At 37.8% G+C, this 13,981-nt stretch overlaps 1 non-coding gene across 1 annotated transcript; it reads right to left on the minus strand.

Annotated features, from left to right (window-relative positions):
* Positions 1-248: 248 nt before the first annotated feature.
* LOC114424859 lies at positions 249-355 on the minus strand. The gene has a single exon (XR_003669149.1). It is a non-coding gene; the product is annotated as a small nucleolar RNA R71 (small nucleolar RNA).
* Positions 356-13,981: the final 13,626 nt, after the last annotated feature.

Here is a 13,981-nt window from a genome sequence, read left to right on the forward strand (position 1 = left end):
TGCTTCCAAAGTTTCATGGCCTTGCAGGTGAAGACCCGCACAAACATTTGAAGGAATTTCATATTTTCTGCTCCACCATGAAACCCCCAGATGTCTAAGAGGATCACATATTTCTGAAGGCTTTTCCTCAATCATTAGAGGGAGTGGCAAAGGACTGGCTGTATTACCTTGCTCCAAGGTCCATCACGAGCTGGGATGACCTTAAGAGAGTATTCATAGAAAATTTTTTCCCTGCTTCCAGGACCACAACCATCAGGAAAGATATCTCAAGTATTAGACAACTCAGTGGAGAGAGCCTGTATGAGTACTGGGAGCGATTTAAAAAACTATGTGCCAGTTGCCCTCACCATCAGATTTCGAAGCAGCTTCTTCTTCAATATTTTTATGAAGGACTCAGTAATATGGAGAGAAGTATGATAGATGCTGCCAGTGGTGGAGCCCTTGGAGACATGACTCCTGCTGAAGCCAGAAATTTAATTGAGAAGATGGCTTCCAACTCCCAGCAGTTTAGCACCAGAAATGATGCCATAGTCATTAGAGGAGTGCATGAGGTAGCTACAAACTCAACTGCATCATCTGAGACTAAGAAGCTTGAAGGAAAACTGGATGCATTGGTTAACTTGGTAACCTAGCTGGCCTTGAATCAGAAATTTGTACCTATCGCAAGGGTTTGTGGTTTGTGCTCCTCTGCTGACCACCATACAGACCTTTTCCCTTTCATGCAACAACCTGGAGCAATTGAGCAGCCTGAAGCTTATGCTTTAAATATTTACAATTGACCTCCTCAACCTCAGCAGCAAAATCAACCACAACAGAACAATTATGACCTCTCCAGCAACAGATACAACCCTGGATGGAGGAATCACCCTAATCTCAGATGGTCCAGCCCTCAGCAACAACAATAGTAGCCTGCTCCTTCCTTCCAAAATGCTGCTGGCCCAAGCAGACAATACATTCCTCCACCAATCCAACAACAGCAACAACCCCAGAAACAACCAATAGTTGAGGCCCCTACACAACCTTCCCTCGAAGAACTTGTGAGGCAAATGACTATGCAAAACATGCAGTTTCAACAAGAGACCAGAGCTTCCATTCAGAGCTTGACTAATCAGATGGGACAATTAGCTACACAATTGAATCAACAACAGTCCCAGAATAACAAGCTACCTTCTCAATCTGTCCAAAATCCCAAAAATGTCAGTGCCATTTCATTGTGGTTGGGAAAGCAGTGTCAAGGACCTCAACCCGTAGCACCTTCCTCATCTGCAAATGAACCTGCCAAACTTCACTTTACTCCAGAAAAAGGTGATGACAAAAATTTACCTAACAATTGCTGTGCAGGTGAATCTTCTTCCACAGGTAATTCTGATTTGCAGAAGCAACACATTCCCCTTCTTCCATTCCCTCCAAGAGCAGTTTCCAACAAAAAAATGGAAGAGGCAGAGAAATAGATCTTGGAAACGTTTAGAAAAGTAGAGGTAAACATACCTCTGTTGGATGCAATAAAGCAAATTCCAAGATATGCTAAATTCTTGAAGGAGCTGTGCACTAATAAGCGGAAGCTTAAAGGAAGTGAACGGATTAGCATGGGCAGAAATGTCTATGCATTGATTGGTAAATCTGTTCCTCAAATTCCTGAAAAATGCAAAGATCCAGGTACATTCAGCATACCTTGTATTATAGGGAATAGTAAGTTTGACAATGCCATGCTAGATTTAGGAGCTTTTGTTAGTGTTATGCCTCTGTCTATTTTTAATTCTCCATCTCTAGGTCCCTTGCAGTCAACTGATGTGGTAATTCATTTAGCTAATATAAGTGTTGCCTACCCTGTTGGTTTCATAGAAGATGTCTTAGTTAGAGTTGGTGAACTGAGTTTCCCTGTTGATTTTTATATTTTGAATATGGAAGATGGATTTTCTCAAGGATCAGTTCCCATCATTCTAGGTAGACCCTTTATGAAAACTGCTAGAACTAAGATAGATGTTTATGTAGGCACACTATCCATGGAGTTTGGTGATATAACTGTTCATTTTAATATTTTGGATGCTATGAAATACCCATCTGAAGATCTTTCTGTATTTCGTGCTGAAATAATTGACCATGTTGTTGATGAATACATGACTGATCTTTATTCTAATCTGCATGCCTCTCACTCTTCATGCATTGAGTCTGAAATTGTACTTGATCATATGTCTGAATTTGATGCTGAGAGTGAATCTGAGAGTGATATTGATTGCATGTCTGGTGGTGGTGTTTTACCTCTCGAGATTGATTTTATAGAGTCAGATAGGACTAACCATGTTTCAGGAAGTACACATACCTCTGACTTTCTTTATGAGGTAAAGGCTGAGAAACCATCTCCTTCTACCACTGTCTAGCCAACCACACCAGAATTGAAGCCTCTGCCATCAAATTTAAAATACGCTTACTTGGATGATAGCAAGAGTTTTCCAGTGATTATATCTGCCTCCCTTGCTGATGAGCAAGAGGAGAAGTTGTTGTCAGTTCTCAAGAAGAATAAGAAGGCTATAGGCTGGACCCTGGCAGACATTCCTGGTATTAGCCCATCCACATGTATGCATCGAATAAATTTAGAGGATGGAGCTAAACCAGTAAGACAGCCACAGAGAAGACTCAACCCGGTGATTCTTGATGTAGTGAAGAAGGAGATAACCAAGCTTTTGCAAGTTGGAATCATTTATCCTATCTCCGACAGCCAATGGGTGAGTCCCGTCCAGGTAGTCCCGAAGAAGACCGGCCTCACTATGATAAAAAATGAGAAGGAGGAGCTGATTCCTACTCGGGTGCAGAACAGTTGGAGAGTCTGCATTGACTATAGGAGACTGAACCAGGTTACCAAAAAGGACCATTTTCCCCTGCCATTCATTGACCAGATGCTTGAACGCCTGGCAGGTAAATCCCACTACTGTTTCCTTGATGGTTTTTCTGGTTATATGCAAATTACTATTGCTCTTGAGGATCAGGAAAAGACCACATTCACCTGCCCCTTCGACACTTTTGCCTATAGGAGGATGCCTTTCGACCACCTTCCAGCGGTGCATGATTAGTATTTTTAGTGATTTTTTAGAAAATTGCATAGAGGTGTTTATGGATGATTTCACTGTATATGGATCCTCTTTTGATTGTTGTTTGAATAGTTTGGAAAAAGTTTTGAATAGATGCATTGAAACCAACCTTGTTCTAAATTTTGAAAAATGTCATTTTATGGTTAAGCAAGGTATAGTTTTAGTCCACATTATTTCCAATAGGGTATTGAAGTAGATCCTGCAAAAATTTCTGTTATTTCACAATTGCCTTACTCCTCTTGTGTGCGAGAGGTGCGATCTTTTCTTGGTCATGCAGGATTCTACAGGCGCTTTATAAGGGATTTTAGCAAAGTAGCCCTTCCACTGTCCAACTTGTTGCAAAAGGAGGTGGAGTTTGACTTTAATGACAGATGCAAAGAGGCTTTTGATTGCCTCAAAAGAGCGTTGACTACCACCCCCATCATCCAGGCACCCGATTGGACAACCCCTTTTGAGCTTATGTGTGATGCATCAAATTATGCATTGGGGGCTGTCCTTGCTTAGAAAATTGATAAATTGCCCAGGGTGATATATTATGCTTCTAGAACTTTAGATGCTACCCAAGCGAATTATACTACTACTGAGAAAGAACTTCTAGCCATAGTTTTTGCTCTTGAAAACTTTCGATCTTATTTGCTTAGTACCCGCATTATTGTTTACACTGACCATGCAGCTCTAAAGTACTTGTTGAAGAAGGCTGATTCTAAGCCTAGGTTGATCCGATGGATGCTCTGGCTCCAAGAGTTTGACTTGGAGATCCGTGATAGGAGCGGAGCACAAAATCTAGTTGCTGATCATTTGAGTCGGATCAAACGTGTATCAGATGCGGATTCACCCATTCGGGATAATTTCCCAGATGATCATTTGTATATACTGTATAGTATTTCTGACTCTCTTTCTACTCCCAGGTTTGCTAACATTGTCAATTATTTAGTTGCCTCTGTTTTTCCTCCCTTAGCATCTAAGGCCCAAAGAGATAAAATTAAAAGTGATGCTAAGCATTTTATTTGGGATGACCCCTACTTGTGGAAATTGTGCAGTGATCAGGTAATTAGACGATGCATTCCAGATCATGAGACTGACTCAGTCCTGCATTTCTTTCATTCTTCCGCCCCGGGAGGTCATCTGGGTGTTCAAAGGACAGCTCACAAAGTGCTTGATTGTGGTTTTTATTGGCCCACCATCTTTAAAGGTGTGTGGAAGATCTGGAGCACTTGTGAACAGTGTCAGAGAGCAGGAAATACACTTACATGGCGACAACAAATGCCTCAGCAACCTATGCTATTATGTGAGGTGTTTGAAGTCTGGGGTATAGATTTCATGGGCCCTTTTCTTGTCTCTTTTGGTTATGTTTACATTCTCCTTGCAGTTGACTATGTTTCAAAATGGGTGGAAGCCAAGCCCACTAGAACTAATGATGCTAAAGTTGTTGCAGACTTTGTTAGCTCTAATCTGTTTTGCAGGTTTAGAGTACCTAAAGCAATTGTTAGTGATCAAGGAACCCATTTTTGCAACAGGACAATGCATGCCCTGCTTAAAAAGTATGGGGTGGTACACAGGGTATCCACACCATACCACCCCCAGACCAATGGACAGGCAGAAATTTCTAATCGGGAAATCAAGAGAATTTTAGAGAAGATTGTGCAGCCAAGCAGGAAAGATTGGAGTACCAGGCTTGATGATGCTCTCTGGGCACATCGGACTGCCTACAAAGCACCCATAGGAATGTCTCCTTATCGGGTTGTCTTTGGAAAGGCATGTCATCTTCCAGTGGAAATTGAGCACAAAGCTTACTGGGCAGTGAAGACTTGAAACTTCTCTATGGATCAAGCTGGTGAGGAAAGAAAGTTGCAACTGAGTGAGTTAGATGAAATCCGCCTAGAAGCCTACGAGAATGCCAAGTTCTACAAAGAAAAGACCAAGAAGTTCCATGATAGCATCATAGTTAAGAAGGACTTCATGGTTGGGCAAAAAGTGTTATTGTATAATTCTAGGCTTAGACTCATGAGTGGTAAGTTGAGGTCTAAGTGGATTGGTCCTTTTGTTGTTACTAATGTTTTTCCTTATGGTACAGTTGAGATCAAAAGCGACTTCACAAACAAGAGCTTCAAGGTCAACGGACATCGACTTAAGCCATTCCTCACGAACCCTTCTTTAGTGGACGTAGTGGTGGAAGAGACTTCCTTACTCCACCCTACTCTTCCTCCACCATGACTTAGGGAGTTTTTCTTTTCCTATCTCCTTCTTTGCTTTTATTACACTTGTCCGATTCTATTTGATGATTTAATTGTTTTTAATCTTTTAATTGTGCTACATTGAGGACAATGTGTTGTTTAAGTATGGGGGGGGGGGGGGGAGTGTTCTTTGGTTTTGCTAGTTTTGTTGGTTTTGTTAATTTGTTAGTTGTGTTAATTTGTTAATGTTGTTAGTTTCTTCGGATTTTTAGTTTAATATTTTGGGTAAATGTTGTGTGCATGTATGACTTTGCATGTTTTTCTTTGAATTATAGGATATGTTCAAGAAATGGGTAATTGTTTTGAAAATAAAAGTTCTTGACATTTTGTGACTTGAAATCCTTGATTCTCCTCTACATGTCATGATAGTTTTGAAAGCTCAATTTGAAAGTGATGAGTTTACCTTTGTGAGAATTTGAGCCATCCATCATCATAATCATTTGGTGTGTTTTGCCCCATTGATTGCTTGCACAATAGCCTTGGCTTGATTCTTGTTGATGCTTCCTAATTCACATGCATATTTGGAAATGATTGAGGCAATTTTGTTCTTATAAGCTTCTAGCCAAATGGACTTACCTTGAATTAATTCTTTTGATAGCCCTTTTGAGCCTTGTTTCCCTTTCCTTGTTTTGAAGCTCACTACAAGCCTTAAATGAAAAAAACCATGATATCACCATATCCTTAAGGAATTTTGGAGCTTTGGAATTGTTTTGGGAATAAGTGTGGCGGGTTTTTGTTTCATTGGATAACTTGTTTTGGGCCATACTTGATGTACATTGTATATTGGTTAAATGTTGGACATGCTGAATGAAATGTTGTTTCTCAAAGGCTATAAATAAAAAAAATTCGAAAAAAGAAAAAGAAAAACAATAAAGTTGAGTGAATAAGATCTTAAATGGCACAAGAATGATGAAACTCTTGGTTCTACTCTTTATGTTTAAATTTTATCTTTACTTCTTTTTATTTTCTTATTTTTTCTTAATATGCACTTATTCCCCATTGCTCCTCTATTCCTTTGGGATTTAGCCACTTATTCCATATTTTTCCATACCTTGTCCTTGGCCCCGTTACAACCTTAAAAGACCTTTTGATCCTCATGTGCTTGTGTTTATGGGTTGATTGTCAATTTTAGAATCTTGCCAAGTTTATGTGGTGTTTGCTTTCATGGGTGCTTTGAGGGTAAATAGTAGCCTAGACACTTCAGAGATAGAGTGTATATCTTGTGAGGCTTTATCACTTTTCATTCTTGAGCTAATTAACTATTTTGCCATGATTGGGTTGCTTGGATGATTTTCATGAATGTCTTGACTTTTTGGATCTCCTTATGTTAGATGTTACCCATTCCTTTCATTCCTTGATGTTCATTGAGAAATATGTGAATGTTTTTGTTTGTCTCTCTTTGATATCCTTGGATTTTGTTCTTTGTTTCATTTTGCCCAGGAGTGCAAAAGGCTAAGTATGGGGGGTTTTGATGTGCCATCATTTTCTTCTATTTTCTAAACCCTTTTTGCACCATTTTAATTACTGATTGGTCTTAATTGTCAATTAATCAAGCAGTTTTATTATCTGGGCTCATTTAGCTAATTTGATGTTTTTAATCTAATTTCAGGAATTAATGAAACATTGGGCTTAATCCGGATTTTGGTTATGGACTTGAAGAGGGCAAATAAAGCAGCGCTTACCTTAGTTAATTTCTAATTAGGAAATTTCGCAATTTTATTTTATGTTGTTCAGTGTTTATTTCGTTTTGGGCCAGAGTATTGTAATAGGGCCCAGTGACTTTGAGTGACTCTTTTTAAATAGTAGCCTTGGGATTCGTGCAAGGCTATTCTGTTATGCTATTTTATTATTCAGAGCTTTTGTTTTAGGTTTTTCACGTTCCTCTGTTCTAAGGCTACTGTTTTCGTTCTTAATGCAATTTTCCGTTTTTTGCTTCTAATTACAATTTTGTTCTTGCTTCTTCTTCTACTTTCATTTACGTTTCTATTTCATTTACATTTCTGTTCATTTACTTTTCTGTTCATTTACATTTCTGCTTCATGTTTCATTTGCATTTTCTGTTTGAATCTATGGAAGGCTAGTTTTTCTGGTGTTGTTTCCTTTTGAGGACGAAGCCCAACTCTCTTTGAGGTTTCGTTTGTAATGTGGTTTCCTGGCAGTTTTCCCTTCACCAGTTATCCCAAATTCGTGAACATTAATCAGTGCACGCTTCGTGTTCGATTAATTGCCTCTGAGCCTAACTTGCGTTCATGCTTAATGGACGAAGGGGTAACTGGTGTATGTGGTGCCTAATCACGTATTGACAACCCTAAGTTGATTTTCGCTTAGTAAATTGAAATAGGGTTGGATTAAGTGGTTGACTGTTAGGGACGAATTCTCCATAACCCAGGATAAGAGAATGGCTTCTGAATCAGAGGAAACAACCCGTTTTTAATATTAGTAGTCTCATATTCCAGTTTACTTGTTCTGCTCTTTAATCACGAAACAAACAAACCCCCCCCCAATCGTTTCTGTTACTGTGCAAGTATATTATGAACATTTGGTTTGTCATTGCTCGTTGGGAAACGACCTAGGATCACTTGCTAGTTACTGCATTTTCATGTTTATTTGATTCGGGTATGGCCTCGATCACCAATGCTAAACACCACCTTTAGCACGAACCAAAACACCAACAAAGGAAGGAATTTTGCAGCAAAAAGCCTATAGAATTCACCCCAATTCTGGTGTCCTATGCTAACTTGCTCCCTTATCTACTTGGTAAATGGTAGCCATGTTGGATCGAGTGGCCTCAGAAAAATTAAGCAGGGGAGGTTGAATTAATTATTCCTAAACCTTTACAAATTAAAAAATTACTCTTTTATGGCTTTTACTAAATTGTTAAGAGAATGAGGAGTAGAAGAGAAACTTAAGAAAAAGTAAAAGTGGAAATTAAATGCACAGCGGAAAGTAAAAGAGTAGGGAAGAAGGAAACAAATACACAAGAGTTTTTACACTGGTTCGGCAACAACCCGTGCCTACCTCCAGTCCCCAAGCGACCTGCGGTCCTTGAGATTTCTTTCAACCTTGTAAAAATCCTTTTACAAGCAAAGATCCTCAAGGGATGTACCTTCCCTTGTTCTCTTTGAAACCCTAGTGGATGTACCCTCCACTAGAACTGATCCACAAGAGATGTACCCTCTCTTGTTCTCAGTCAAACCCAAGTAGATGTACCCTCTACTTCTACCACAAAGGATGTACTCTCCAATGTGTTGAAACAAAGATCTCAGGCTGTTAAATCTTTGATACTTTGTGAATGGGGATACAAAAGAATTCTCAGGCGGTTAAACCTTTGAACCCTTTTGTATTAGGGAATGGGAAGAATCAAAAGAATTCTCAGACTGTGTCGTGTTGAATTCTTTGACATGGGAGAAGGGAGACACAACAAAATTCAGGCGGTTAGTCATTTGTTCTTTTGGAAAAGGGAGAAGAGAGACACAAAAAGAATTCAGACGGTTAGTCCTTGGCGAATTCTTTTTGGCAAAGGGAGAAGAGAATGAAAAGGATGAATAGCACAAGTTTTCAAGGTTTGGAAAACCATAAAACTTCAAAAAGCTTTTGGTACAAAGAAGAAGAACAAGTTCAAAGAGATTTAAAGAGATTCAAGGCTTGTAAAGGATTGTATAAGATTGATTGAAAATGCAAAACAAAGCCTTGCTTTTATAGACTCTTCATGTCTGGTCAAGAAGGCCATTCATAAGAGTTATAACTTTTAGAAAAACTTAAAACCCATTTGAAAAAGTCAAAACCTTTTTGAAGAGTTGCATCTTTAGATTTTTCAAAAACAAACACTGGTAATCGATTACCAAATTAGTGTAATTGATTACACAAGGCTTTTAAGTGAAAGGATGTGACTCTTCACATTTGAATTTGAATTTCAACGTTCAAGGACACTGGTAATCGATTACCAAAACATTGTAATCGATTACAGCCTTTTGAAAATATTTGGAATGTTGTAAATTCAGTTTGAAAACTTTTTCAAACTCATTTTGCTACTGGTAATCGATTACAACAATATGGTAATCGATTACCAGAGAGTAAAAATTCTTTGGTAAAGGTTTTGTCAAAAACTCATGTGCTATTCAAAGTTTTGGAAAAAAAAACTTTTTAATACTTATCTTGATTGAGTCTTTTCTTCATTCTTGAATCTTGAGTCTTGAATCTTGATCTTGATTCTTGAGATCTTGAATCTTGAATCTTGATTCTTGATTGTAGGCTTTCTTCTTGAGTCTTGAATTCTTCTTGATTCTTGAACTCTTGACTTGTTCTTGATTCACTTGAGATGTTCTTTGATTCACATGAGTTGTTCTTTGATCTTTTGAGCTTTTTGTTTATCACCTTTGTCATCATCTTTTGTTGTCATCATTGTTATCATCAAAACACCTTTGAATCACTTTTGATTCATCATGAAGCTTTGCTTCCACAATCTCCCCCTTTTTGATGATAACAACTTTTGAAATCAAGAAACACACACACATTTTTTCCTAGTCGATCACTCTTATAAATGCTCCCCCTTTGTTTTTGAATTTATGCTTATCTTAAAATTAAATTGATTACTCATGTGAGTTCTTGATTTATCCCTATTTCTCTCCCCCTTTGGCATCAACAAAAAGCCAAAGTGCGTATCAAACTTAAAGATGCAAATATATCTTAAACATTCATACAACATTCATAAAAAATATGAACCACATCATGAAGTAAAAACCATGAAGCAACAATCATAAATAGATTAACTTATAAAATCCACATAGTCAAATAACATACTTGTTCAACCAACCCATGCAAATAAGGAAATAATAAATTGTTCAAATACCATAGTAATATAGCCAAAATACAAGGCTGAAAATCAAAGTAGTAATAATATTAAAATATAATTCTAAGATGATGGAGGCGGCGGTGGTGGAAGATCGAAGCTTGACCGGATGTAAGATACATCTTCTTCAACCTTTGTCATCCTTGACTCCATTTCATTGAAGTGCATATCCACTTGCAATTCTAAAGTATCAAACCTCTCACCAACAAAGGTTTGAAGACCATCAAACCTTTCCAAAATCTTCGAAAGAAGAGATGAATCTGCTCCCTCATGTCCTTCTTCACCAATATTTCTAGCACCCTTCTTTACCCATGAGCCATCATGCTCCTTAATATAACCAAAGGATGCTATGACTGAAGCGCCTATAAGGAATGATCTCTTGATTGGAACATAAGGTTCAAAATCAAGAGGGATGTAGAAATGTTGAAGGAAGAGGGTAACAAGGTGAGGATAAGGAAATGGGGCATTCAATCGCAATGCCTTATGCATTCGATATCTAACAAGATGTGCCCAATCAATTTGTAAACCTTTATGAAAGGCCCACATGACAATGAGATCTTCTTCATAAACCTAGGCAAGGTTTGAAGATCTAGGAAGAAAAATGCAAACTATAAGGTAATGGAGGATGCGGCTTTCAAAAGCCAATGAACCGGCAAGAAGTCTTCCGGTCATATCCGCTTGGTTGGTGCAAACCAACCGGCGGGCATCATGCACAGAGAAATCGAATTTCCATTCATTAATCAGTGCACCCTCAAAAGGCACACCTTCACTAGGCAATTTGGTTAAATCATAAAATAGGGATTGGTCAATGACCATCTTGATCCCATAAACTTCAGAGTTTAGAGTACCTTCATGGATTTCTAAATTAGAATAAAAAGCTTTGACTAATTCAGAATAGACATGTAATTTCAGAGATATAAATGGAATAAGATTGGAGTTTTCAAATGCTTGGAAGCATTCAAAATTCTCATTAGAGAAGAACTCCATACCTATGAATTTTGGGTCTACAATGGAATGAGAGGAAAAGAGGTTTGTGTACCGTGTACGCTGTTCCTCTGATGAAAATAATGATCCAGAGGGAATGGAGGGAGGAATTGGGGCTTCCTGTGACCCAGAATACCGCTGACTCTGACTCGAGGTTCCTTTCCGCTTTTTTGATGGTTCTGCCATTTGAGGAGTGTTTTTGGGATTTCAATTGGTTCAAATGAAATAGATTGAAAAAAGATGAAGTTTGGGTTTTGTGGGGAGTGATTTGGGCAAGAATTGAGTGAGATATGGCTAGAAGAAAAATTGGGGGCGAGGGTTTTCAAGAGAGAGAAAGGTTGCAGGTTTCAGAATTTGAAATTTGAATATATAGGTGCATGGACGCGTCGTAATCGATTACACAAATATGGTAATCGATTACCAGAGAGCAACTTTGCCAGAAATAACTGCTTGTAATCGATTACACTATTATGGTAATCGATTACCAGTGATTATTTTAGCCAGAAGACAAAAACAGAAGGCTTTCTAGGAGAGAAGAAGTTTTGAAAACTATATTTGAAAATACTATATTTGAAAATACTTTATGAATAATTTTCAATCATGTAATTTACATATCATTGTCATGCAAAAAAAATATTTAAAAAAACATGAAGATAATCAATAAAAACAATCAAAACACAAGCAAGAAGAATATTGATTTTACTTAACTATATGAATGAATATATCATGCAAATAGGATAAAATCAATCAAGCAAATATACTGATTATTTCAAACAATCAAAAGACAAACAAATAAAGAATTGTTAGTCATCATAGTCAAATTGTTTGAATAAAAATTTCAACTTTAAGAGAAATTTTAATAAGATAATGGTTTTGATATTACCTTTTTCAGAATTGAAGTGTCTAGATCTTCAAAGATGAGGATCATGCTTTTTCTCCTTTTTTTATCCTTGAGAGACGTTCTCGTCACTTTCATAATCTTTAGTTAGAAGATTAATATCCTTTTCTGAACCATCGGATGAATCATTGTCATCCCATGCAATGTATGCTTTCTTAGTTCTTCTTTCGTCAAATCTTTTCTTTTCACTTTTCTCCGACCATTCTTCATTTGGCGGACAGTTGGCCTTGATGTGACCAATTTGGTTGCATTTGTAACACCTAAGGACTTGAGAATCCTCTTGTGATTTTCTTCCATTATTGAAATTCTAACGCCTATCAATTCTTCTTTTCTTGATGTATTTCTGAAATTTCTTAACAAAGAAGGAAAAATCTTCATCATCTGAATCTTCTTCTTCGTTTTCTTCTTGTATTGAAGATGAGGCTTTAAGGGGCTATGCTTCTCTTCTTTTTGTCATTTTCTTCATTCTGATTGAGGTGTTGAAGTTCCATCTCGTGTTCCTGCAATTTACCAAATAAAGTGGCAAGAGACATGGAAGAGAGATCTTTGCTTTCAAAAATAGCAGTTACCTTGGGCTGCCATTCACTACTTAAACATCTTAAGACTTTATTAATTAAATCCTCATTAGGAAAAACTTTTCCTAATGATGCAAGATGATTTACAATATGTGTAAACCTTTTTTGTAAACTCTGAATGTTTTCATTTGGATTCATCCTAAATAACTCATATTCATGGATAAGGGTATTTATTCTAGACCTTTTTACATCTGTGGTTCCTTCATGGGTTAACTGGAGAGTATCCCACATATCCTTGGCATTAGTACAATTTGACACTCTAAAGTACTCATCTATCCCTAGGGCTGAAGTGATGATATTTTTGGCTTTGAGATCATACTGGATTTTTCTCCTATCTTCTTCTGTCCACTGATCTCTAGGTTTTTGGGTTGAAGTACTTGTGCTTACATCTACTATAGTGGGTATATGTGGTCCTAATTCTATTGCTTCCCATATATTTAGATTTATGGCTTCAATGAATATTTGCATGCGGGTTTTCCAATAATGGTAACCCTCACCATTGAAAATGGGTGGTCTGTGAATAGAATTTCCTTCAGGAAACAAGGGATTTGAGGAGGCCATCCTACAAGAAACCTGCTCTGATACCACTTGTTGGATCGAGTGGCCTCAGAATAATTAAGAAGGGGGGGGGGTTGAATTAATTATTCCTAAACCTTTACTAATTAAAAAACTACTCTTTTATGGCTTTTACTAAATTGTTAAGAGAATGAGGAGTAGAAGAGAAACTTAACAAAAAGTAAAAACGGAAATTAAATGCACAGCGGAAAGTAAAAGAGTAGGGAAGAAGGAAAAAAACACACAAGAGTTTTTATACTGGTTCGACAACAACCCGTGCCTACCTCCAGTCCCCAAGCGACCTGCGGTCCTTGAGATTTCTTTCAACCTTGTAAAAATCCTTTTACAAGCAAAGATCCACAAGGGATGTACCCTCCCTTGTTCTCTTTGAAACCCTAGTGGATGTACCCTCCACTAGAACTGATCCACAAGAGATGTACCCTCTCTTGTTCTCAGTCAAACCCAAGTAGATGTACCCTCTACTTCTACCACAAAGGATGTACTCTCCAATGTGTTGAAACAAAGATCTCAGGCTGTTAAATCTTTGATACTTTGTGAATGGGGATACAAAAGAATTCTCAGGCGGTTAAACCTTTGAACCCTTTTGTATTAGGGAATGGGAAGAATCAAAAGAATTCTCAGACTGTGTCGTGTTGAATTCTTTGACATGGGAGAAGGGAGACACAACAAAATTCAGGCGGTTAGTCATTTGTTCTTTTGGAAAAGGGAGAAGAGAGACACAAAAAGAATTCAGACGGTTAGTCCTTGGCGAATTCTTTTTGGCAAAGGGAGAAGAGAAT

This window comes from Glycine soja, chromosome 8 (assembly GCF_004193775.1).
Source record: "Glycine soja cultivar W05 chromosome 8, ASM419377v2, whole genome shotgun sequence".
Lineage (NCBI taxonomy): Eukaryota > Viridiplantae > Streptophyta > Magnoliopsida > Fabales > Fabaceae > Glycine > Glycine soja.